Source organism: Dendronephthya gigantea, unplaced genomic scaffold (assembly GCF_004324835.1).
Source record: "Dendronephthya gigantea isolate DGI-Jeju-01 unplaced genomic scaffold, DenGig_1.0 001047F, whole genome shotgun sequence".
Lineage (NCBI taxonomy): Eukaryota > Metazoa > Cnidaria > Anthozoa > Malacalcyonacea > Nephtheidae > Dendronephthya > Dendronephthya gigantea.
This window is the reverse complement of record NW_021164057.1, coordinates 1-9,382: the sequence shown is the minus strand read 5'-3', so window position 1 is coordinate 9,382 and position 9,382 is coordinate 1. Positions and strand designations below refer to the sequence as shown.

The following is a 9,382-nucleotide window of genomic DNA, read 5'->3' as shown; positions in this document are numbered from 1 at the left end:
TTCGAAAACATTTTTAATATATAGTGAATACAATCATGATGTGTATTAGTTTGTTGAAACACAGTAAGAGGAATATTGCATTTTTGTCCTATTTTATATAAATGTTTACAGTGTTACCTTGTATCTTTGAATTTATCCACTGGATAGTGGATTTAAACCACCTCCGGACCTTGGATAAATTTATCCGGTAGATAGCGATTTTTATCCTCTGGTTAAAGTTATACAAGCTTCGTGCAACCCAAATCACACGCTGGATAAAACTTATCCGTTGGATAGTGAGTTATCCGTTGGATAGCGACTTATCCACCTTTCGAACAACAGGCCCCTGTTTTTTATTTATCGGAATAACTAGTGATGTGATCTTACATGAAGCATTTTCAGTCATGCTGCTAAATGTCGTGCTGGCTTCGCCACTGAGTATTTTATTTGCTCGCAGAGCCTCGTCTGCCGAACGTGACCGTCGGCCAGTCTTCACCATGTACGGTGACAGTTATTTTCTGCCTTTTAACTTGCCGACATGCAATGTTTCATTGCACGGTGAGTTTTCAACTTTACTGAAGGCGCTACTATACAATATGCAATTTTCCTTACAACTTGCAATGCAATTATAATTCCGAAGGATGTTAATTTGTAAAGAGTGTTCGAAATACTAAGGAAACGTTAGCAGATCGTAATAGATGTTCGTATTTGACAACTTTAGATGCCTCAGGAGTAGAATGGTTTTGCAATTTGCAAGGAAAGTTGCGTAGTGTAACAGCGCCTTGAGATTGTTTCGGAAAGCTGGTTAAATTTCGATGTAACTTGCAAACATGTAATGTTTCATTGCAATTGCGAGTTGAAAATAAGGGTCATTGGACGGAAGAACGGGACAAGTATCGTAGTTTTCAACATACCTTTTATAAGGGCGGAGACATTGATCTTCCATCCACGGTCGGTTTTATCATTTTTTCTGCTTTTTCTATCATTTCTTTATCCTACAAAAGACAAAAAAAACTTGTTAAATCGTGGATCAATCTAACACTTTTAAAAGCTTTCTCTCCTAACTGAACTAATTTTATTTATGCCGTATAGTTCTATCAGTTCTAAATTGTCCTTCATGGAGGTCCAGTAGGGGTCATCCCGTATTGATGCAGTGTTACTACAGGAGGAAACCTGAACTAAACTGACTTTATTTATGCTGGATAGCTGTATCAGTTCTAAACTTCAACCAAACTAATTCTAACAATTGGAAAAAGCTGGGACTTCAGACGAAAAAGGTCAGCCGATTTTGAAAAATCTTAGATGCGGGGTGTTATAAGGCGGTTAGTAATTTCATCATCACCTTCATCCAAGGATGTTCCAGAGCTTCTTAAAGCGTGATGCATTTTCTGTGACCAACAGTAAGTAGTTTTGTTATAAGATCCTTAGCTTCACTGCTAACATTCTTCCAGAGGTTGTTCGGAAATTTATACGACCCTTCTTTGACTTGTTTCTCTAATGGGTTATTTGCCTGCTTTGAAAATAAAGAAGATCCGGAAAGTCTAAAAGACGTTAACTTTTCATTGACGTACTCCAATTTTGAAATGAGGTTAAGCTACCTCCAGCTTCATTACAAATCGTGTTCACTACGTGAATTTGAGTAAACTGAAGTATATGGCATACCAAACATATAACACACGATTTCTTGTAGGATCGTTCTTCAGGCTACGGGATTAACATTTGGTAGCGAGGTAACTTGGTGTACCACAGATTGTTTCCATATAGGAATTCTGATCTAAAAAATTAATTGTTATCATTGAGAAACTGTAACAATGAGAAATAACTGAACCTAAAACGTTTGCAGAATGCGCTCTGCTTTCGTAAAACGAAATCACGGACAAAACTCGGAATTGAGATTATAGTGACTTCCAGGATTTGCCGGCAATGGTCACATCGAATGGTTTCTTCAAATACAATTTAAAGGGCAATTTAAACACAAGTTCAATACACAACCGACACAAACCTTTATAAGCGTTTCGTCATACGAGGAACACAATAAAACATTTTCTGGCTAGAGAAGAAAAAGTTAAATTATGGTCGTTAAAGTTTAGGATATAAAGACAGTAGTGAAAAAAATTAGGGCGTGCTTACCTTCCAATCCCTGTTAGTGATGCCATTTTCATGTAAATGCTAAAAATACGAAACAGTATGAATAAAGTTAGTTTAGTTCAGGCTCCTGCAGTAACACTGGATCAATAACAGATGATCCTTAGCTTGGTGTCATTAAAAGCTCCAATCTCTTCGTGATATTTTCCATAAACTTTAGTCATCGCCTGTGAATGAAATATTCCAATTTGTTTAATTCATTCTTCGAAGGCTACACATGGCTACATTCCCGCTAAACGACATCCTCACCTGAAGGCACATTGCTTTCATAGTTGGTTTAGTTGTCAATAGGAATCAGTGATACAGATCGTTAGACAACTCGAGCCTGAAAACAAAATAGAAAAGTCGATCGAATCTTGAATGGTTTCATCCATGATTCTATACTTCTCTACTACATTCTGCAGGACAAATAACATTGCGTGAACTGTGCAGCAATATAGAGAATAGGGGGAAGCCAGACAGAAAAGCACATGGAAAGTAGTTTGAATATTTGCAAACCCTGATAGATAAATGTCGTGGACTCACACATTTGTTATCGGCGTCTCCTCGTCGTTTTGTTCCAACAAGACTCTCAAATAATAGTCACCTGATAGCAGAGATACGTTACTGAGTTTGATTCCTATCGAGGAATAAGGGGGGGACGCTTTATGAAGAACTGTTAAAAAGCTAGAGCAGTTAGGCTTATCACTAACCTGTTTCAGTTCATCAGCTAAACATTCATACAGGACTTCAAACTAAAGGTGATTCCAAAAGACAACGTAGTTTCCACTCCGATCTTTTTCCATTGCAAATGCGTGCAAATCAGATTCGAGTGCCCCAGAAGTTCCTCTCGCGTCTGTCACATTGAAAACATAAGAAATTGTTTCATACTCTTTTACGAGAACAGTTTAGAGAAAGAGGTCAGGACTATTGAATTTGTCTTGTTATACTCATAGCGACAGGAAATCCTCCATTACATTTCCATATCCTATATTTTCAACGGAAACTAACCTTAACTTCGAGACTCACCTTGTAATTCCAAATCAGGTTGTACGCTGTCAGATCTTGACTGAATCTGTAAAAAAGATCCGCTTAAATATCATTGCTTTTTCATCTTTCAAACGACTAGAACATTTTCCCATTTTCTTAATATGAACACTTACTTGTAATAAAAAAACTGGATTTAAATTCTCACATCTTTCCTGGATTTGAATCCTATTTTTGTCCTCCAATGCGAGAGATATCCTTCAAGTTGATTCCTCAACGTTCCCTCGTTTTTCCAGAGCTCTAAGACACAAGTATAGCACGTGAAATAACAGGCTTATACGTACATGCAAGCATGCATTATGAAATTTTGGAACACGATTGTTGATTTAAAACGTACTTCTGCAAGCTTTACATTGTCACGAATTGATAAACGATCTTCTTCAGTCTCTGGTGGCTGAAGGAAAGATAAAAATTTCCAACAAAATTGTTTCTTTACAAAAAGGTTTTACACTTCTGAATGAATTACCATTTAATTATTTCCTCAGTGGGGCAGTTTGCACAGTTTAAGGATGAATGATGGAGTTTAGTTACCAAAGCAGTTGATACCACTTAGTCATGAATACGATTGGTTAGTCAGAATCACCTCAATGGGTTTATGTAAATAATGGCCCTCGCAAAAAAGTTTTCAAAGATTTCTTACTTCGTCAGGGCTTTCAAGGTAATAGAACAAACCAGCAGGCTGTGAAAATCGTATTCAAATTTATTACATAATTGTTTATGAACCAAAAATTATGAACAGGAAATCTCGCATTTAAACTTTCTTGTATATTTTAGACATTAAAACTACTTTAATACGAACATTATTCTCGCAAGTAATGCCATTGCTGTTGGATGATGCTATGCCAACAATAATGATTATAAATTACTTATGGAGTATGCTTGTTAGTCTCAATTGAACTATTTACAGATGGCTAGTATATAGAGGATTATAAAATCACAAGTTTTAAGATTAATCTGAGAATGTTGCTAAAATACAACTCAGGTCCTGCGGATGGAATAGAGGCTATACCTCTGCAACAATTTGTTAATTTATCACACTAATTCGCACCTGTTCAATAGCGAACGTCTATCAGTGCTTTGCGTAAACATGGCCATGCGTAAGCGTTTTGGTAGAGCGCCCTCGGCAAGCGCCAGAACTTGTATTTTTGCCGCGGGTTCTTCATCAGCTTCCTAAAGTGAAGTTCTAACTAAATATTAACAGATGATTTTAGGCACTTCACACGATGCAGGAATATTCTTGAGGTTTTTAAAGGGTCTTAATTTCGAGTGGTATTATACGCACTTCAAATTCAAGCAGGGAACAGTTGATGGAAAAATGAGTCAACTGTACGTCCTCAGTGACAAGAGCATTGCACCGGCATTGCAAAAGCGTAGGTTCGATTCCTGCCGGAGGATCTATAGTTCACTCATTTTTCCGTCATCTGTTCCTGGCTTGATTTGAAGTGTGTATAATACCTCTCAAAATTAAGACCCTTTAAAACCTCTTAAATATCAACTGAACTAATATGTACATTCATCACGGCTAAAAACATGCAGAGCGTTATAAATGACGTTCGTCAAAGGCGGAAAATTCTCAATGGATGAATGAATGAATAAAACGTACCTCGATTATCTCCTTCAGAACCATGCCAGCACCTTTCACAATTGTTGTCGACGGATGCTGAAATTGTTGAGGAACGAATTCAAAACCACGATTGGTAAGAACCATTAGCGGGGCAATAGTAAAACATACATAAGCGAAGAAATGGTAAAATTGGTACTATTATTTAGTTTTGTCGTAAACCTACCTGGAACAATCGATAAATGCAATGACCCATTTCTAGACAAACAAATAACAGACTTCATGAGTTGCTCCTATGCATGGGTCAAGCTAGTGGACGTGGTAAACTTCACCAAAAAGGTAAAGAGAGAAAGGCTATTTAATCAACTCTCAACCTCAGTCAAAGAGCCATAAACTACCAAGAAGACAAGGAATGAAAAGCTCCTCAAATTTCTTTGTAGCATACCTGCAACTTTCTCCAGTAATTTCCCAAACTGTTCATCATCTGTTGTCTCACTAAGAGGAATATGCAATAGTCGATTTATTGTAACAGACTACATGAGTTGATTCAAAATATTGGAAGCAATCACACCTTACTATTAGTTTAACATGAATGTCCAACTTCACCCCCGTATTATTTTAATATATTGCAAAGCAACTAGAACAAACCTGTAAGGAGGACACAGAGCAAACGTCAGAAAATCAAGCAATCCACTTATAACTAAAACCCCAGTAGAACGAATATAGAAGAAAAGTTTTCATGGTTAATCTATTTCTTGTGTTTAGTTAGAAAGGTAGTTCAAATTAGAAAGGCAGTTGCTACGAATCACTTGCTGGGTTTTGCAAGGGAATTTCTCTTCCAAAACAAAGCTATATACATACAAGAGGGATGGAAAAATAAAATGCAAGGGTTCAGCATAGATTATAGGCAACCAACACCGCACATCTTACAACATTTATCGTGAGAATTTCCAACAAACTGCTTAGAAATTTTTCAGAGGATAACAAAGAGCTTTTGTTTATCTATTCTTGTCGAATGTCATAGTTATCGTGCGTTGGCTATATAAAAAAACAGAATTGGTTTCGATAAAATTGGATCCTGTTAACATTCAGATTTCAAAGTTGGCTGAGTTTATGTGGATTGCAAGTTAAAGGGGTAACACTAATGACAGTGACAGATTTGGCAACATATTACCAGGAAATTCATCGTTAAAGTGTTGGCGCTTTCCTTTATACGGAAAAAACGGCCAGACCGGTCCTATTGTTGATCTCGGTACAGACAGATTAGTGGTATTTTAGAGTGTTTCAAGAACTCTGCGTTCAAGTATATCGTTACTTGCATCTGTCTAGCTCGGAAATTTCGCAACTATATTCTTAACGAAATACTCTATTTTAAATTTAAATATGACCGGTCTGACCATTTTGGCCGCTTAAAGGAAAGCCCTCTCTTTACCTGCATCAGAGCACACAGGATGTCGACAGCGGCGTGAGTCACGGCTTCATTATTCCTCTTCAAAGGTTTCACAGTTTTCACACCAACCTTCTCATAGAAGCTGTAGAAACAAAACAGAAACACGGTCTAGAGAAAGTGAGCTGGTTGAGTAAACAGCGTGTGTTATGGTTAAAGATAAACTTTCTCACCTAGTGAGCGTTGTGAAACCTGCTTTGGATCCAACCTAATGTCTCAAAGCGTGAAACAGTGCTTCGAGATCTTTATCTGATATTTTGTTTTGGTCTCCCTAAATAGACGAAACATTTTAACTATTTTATGTATATATTGAATACCTGTGAAGGTAATAGCAGTCAGAATATGTATATTTTAGGGGTGAACACTAAATATATTTATTGGCAAAGATATACAATACCTTCGTGAGCAATGAGCATTGTGATGGCATTAATGATAAGTCTTTCTTTATTCTCCGGGAAAAGTCCTTACAAAATATTTAAAATCGTTTGAAATATATATTGGAGTTTAAAAGACTTAATATTCCAGCCGTACTTCTGGCGAGAAAAATTCAAATCTACCATTTCATGGATTCGGACCCAGTCAACTCAGCAACCAGAGTTACCGCAGCGTAGTCCCTAGGCCTCTTAACGTTCCTTATACGCGGCGAGGCGGGAACTGAGAGGCCTAGAACAAAATGTTTTGTATTTTGGCTATTTTGTCCCCACTTTCTGTATTGAGGTCAGTTTACGATCCACGACGCGGTTAACTGGCCTTGTTCGACGTCGCAAGTCAAATATCTGCTTGAAATAACCTACGGGATATTAATTATACTGTCAGGACTTCGAAATATCCATACAAACGTTTCAATGTCATTTGCTGTCGACGCTATCGACTATCAAGTAAACTCGAGTCCGTGCGTACATGGTTATGATTATAATAAGCTTCAATCTGCCAATTTAAATTATTCTCGCTTCCTTTATAACGATTATTTGTGTAAATCTAGGTCAACTAATGCATACTAAAATAAGCAGAAAACTAACGTGCGTATGAAAAACACGTGAGTGGAAAACAGCCTTAATCCAGATTTTGACAGAACATTAAAACTCAGTAAAAATGCAATAATATTCTCTACACAGGATTTTGTCTGCAGAAAAGTACAAAATAAGAAATTGTCAACTTACGTCTTGGGTGACTGCATGAAGTAGACCGCTGTAGGAAATATTGCAGTTAAATCTCTACACATCTTCGGTTAAATTTCCTGCAAGGAACCAGTAATAAGACAATATAAGCTTTTGGAGATATTTCAAAAATTTAAAGTGAAATAAAAAGAGAAATATTTCACCTGGAGACGCAGCGAGGAATTTTAAATGACTGCTTTCTACTTCTTCGTCAACAACGTTATACAATGGACCCCAACGATAACCTTGAAAAATATATCATCTTAAAAAAACAATTCTTCTTTTGCTGTATGTGATGTATTGGACTGACTAATAGGAATACCTGACGAGAAGTGTAATTGTTTGTGTGTTATATGAGATCCCATACGTCAGGAGGAGAATGAAATGAGGGTTCGTATTTACGGTAATCATAGCAGTGCGAGATTTTCATCAGGAAAATTTTGACCATAATTTTCGCTCAATCATCTATGAAAAAGCGTACAGTACCGTCTCTTCGTTGGGGTCGTTTTTACACAAACATCTCCATTTCCACTGCCTCTAACCCCGTGTAGCTAACCAGCCAATGATATATCCCTAGATTGAGTGAAATACGCACATTCAGAACAAGAAATATTTTATATAGCTTCATACAAAATCTGCTTTTTTAAACTACCTGTCGGAAGACGAGTAATTTCTCAGCTGACCGCTTGTGTATTCCAGCCCGAACAACTGAGGATGGTCTCGATAGCTAATTATTGAAAATATCTGACAGAAAAAGAAGTTTTAAAACTATGATATACTATAATACACAAGTCTTAACCAAACGGTATATTCTGGAAAGTAACTGCAAAAATAAAACTATTTTAAGTCGGCTGGATACTTTTTTGCAATTGGACATGTTCAAAATGGAAACGTGAAATAAAAAAGATGATAAAAGCAGTAAACTTGAATCCAGGTCAGAAGACATCGAGTGTTTGGAGTGTTTGGAGTGTTTGGAATGTGTTTTTTTTTCTTTCAAGGTCTGAGATGAACAATTACTGGAACTGACATGGAATGTCGCATGACTTACTGAGCTAAGGGGATGAAGGCTGACGATGTTGAACATATATTATAGTAATAATAGTTTATAGTTTATTATATATTATAGTAATAGAGTTGATGTTCGCGGGCATAAATGTGTTTTTGGCCCTCCTCGCGGAACACATTTTAACCCTCGCTACGCTCGGGCTAAAATGAGTTCGAAGTCGGGCCAAAAACACATTTATGACCGCGAACATCAACTCTATTGTTATATTATTATCACTATAACATACACATGAGTATATACAAAATTAGTAAAATACAATAATTAGTAAATACAATAATTAGTAAATACAAAATTAGTAAAATACAATAATTAGTAAATAGATTTGAATAAATATAGTTCACCTGGTGCAAGGCACTTTTTAATGATAACTCCAAGCTTATACTTTCTGGATAATTTAATACATTCTATAGGGTTTAATGATCAATATAGGGATAAGTATCATAAAATTGTTTGGCTGTTGGGGTGTATAAACTATCAAAACTACAAAATTATATCCTGTCAAAATTTCGAATTCTAAAATAATGCCGGGTTTATGGTCATTTGAATTTGCTTGCTACTTTTATAATATGCAAAAAAGTAGACGGTAGACACTGATTTTAAGTTCAAATTTATAATATTTCGAAAATATTATGCATTATTAATTATATAACATACCTTGAATAAATTTGAAGTTTTACATGATTCAAGAACATTTTCATTTGTATACCGAACTGTTTCGCCTTTGGATTTGATTCCGTTCATTAGTCAAAGTACACTTCAAGATGTCGGGCTTCCGTTCAAAATTGTCGAGGCCAGGGATATGACGGTGCTAGTGCTGTGTCCAGCCAGGAAAAAGGTATTTCTGGGAGAATATTAGAGAAAAACCCGAAGGCGTTGCATGTTCATTACTCCAGTCATCGTTTAAACCTTATTGTTGCCAAAGCGTGTTCAATTCTTCCAGTGAAAAATATTTTGAGTCAGGCACAAAATATCGCCAGCTTTTTTATCAGTTTCCCTATCCG

At 36.4% G+C, this 9,382-nt stretch overlaps 3 long non-coding RNA genes across 3 annotated transcripts; all 3 read right to left on the bottom strand.

The window, feature by feature from the left end:
• Window positions 1-2,250: 2,250 nt before the first annotated feature.
• Window positions 2,251-2,689, bottom strand: LOC114544909. The gene is made up of 3 exons (XR_003690663.1): window positions 2,650-2,689; window positions 2,374-2,449; window positions 2,251-2,291 (listed from the first exon to the last, which is right to left on the bottom strand). It is a non-coding gene; the product is annotated as an uncharacterized LOC114544909 (long non-coding RNA).
• A 4,829-nt stretch (window positions 2,690-7,518) lies between these two features.
• Window positions 7,519-8,009, bottom strand: LOC114544911. The gene is made up of 3 exons (XR_003690665.1): window positions 7,968-8,009; window positions 7,802-7,888; window positions 7,519-7,560 (listed from the first exon to the last, which is right to left on the bottom strand). It is a non-coding gene; the product is annotated as an uncharacterized LOC114544911 (long non-coding RNA).
• A 10-nt stretch (window positions 8,010-8,019) lies between these two features.
• Window positions 8,020-9,306, bottom strand: LOC114544910. Its single transcript, XR_003690664.1, has 3 exons — window positions 9,036-9,306; window positions 8,723-8,785; window positions 8,020-8,059 (listed from the first exon to the last, which is right to left on the bottom strand). It is a non-coding gene; the product is annotated as an uncharacterized LOC114544910 (long non-coding RNA).
• Between the last annotated feature and the right edge of the window lie 76 nt (window positions 9,307-9,382).